We start from the raw sequence: 916 nt of genomic DNA on the forward strand, positions 1-916 counted from the left end.
CAGCGGCAGACGGCACAGGGTGGCCACGCAAGCTCTCGCCGCGCTTCAGGACGGTCCCACCTCACTCGCACAGCTCAGCCCTATGCGAGGGAAGCTCCACAACTTAGCCCTGCCAGGGAACTTGCCAAACACAACCTTCAGCACCTGCAGATTTTTAAGCCAAACCACTGATTCTTGAGGAAAAACACTGACCCGTGTCCCCCCCCCGACCACACCATCCTGGCAGCAGCGGCAGACACGCAAGCCCCGCTGCGGTTGTGCAGAAGCAGGCAAGCCCCTGCTCCCAATTCCAGCTTTCTGAGCCAATTTCCACACAGCCCCCAGCTTTGTAATTTTTCATCTCCAGGAACACTTGAACGCCAGCACGGGAGCAGCAGGAACCTGGGTTAGAGCCCTCTGCCCCACACGGCTCCGATTCCCCGCGAGCAGCAAGGGCTGATGATCATCTTGGCGTGGAAGCTCACTCGGTGCAGCACCAAAGTGCCCAGCTGAAGTCGCCGACAGGAGGGAGCGTGACCTGCGCTGCCGGCGCCCGAGGATCACCCCGAGCAGCCCCATGGGCTCCCACCTTCTCCAAAATGCAAATCCCACCCTGCTCCTGCCCCGGCTTTTCCAGCAGCGACTTTTACAGTCAGGGAAGGAACTGGCAGCCAAAAAGCTCTGCACGTGCCGAAGGGCCCAGCTGGTGATTCCAGGGCCCCTCTTCAGCTGCGCCAGCTTTGGGGACCCCGCCTGGACACTTTGGCCCCTTCAGGGATGCAAAGTCCTTCAGTGGGGCTTGTCCCCGCGCGCCTCGGTGAGCACTCACCCGCCGGGTCCCAAACCGCTCTCCTGCCCCGTGCCCCCCGCAGCCTCCTCCAGGCCATTCCGCCACCCACACCAGCCCCTCAGCGCCGGCTCGGGCCCCCCGCCCCCC

This window comes from Egretta garzetta, unplaced genomic scaffold (assembly GCF_000687185.1).
Source record: "Egretta garzetta isolate BGI_Z169 unplaced genomic scaffold, ASM68718v1 scaffold1319, whole genome shotgun sequence".
Lineage (NCBI taxonomy): Eukaryota > Metazoa > Chordata > Aves > Pelecaniformes > Ardeidae > Egretta > Egretta garzetta.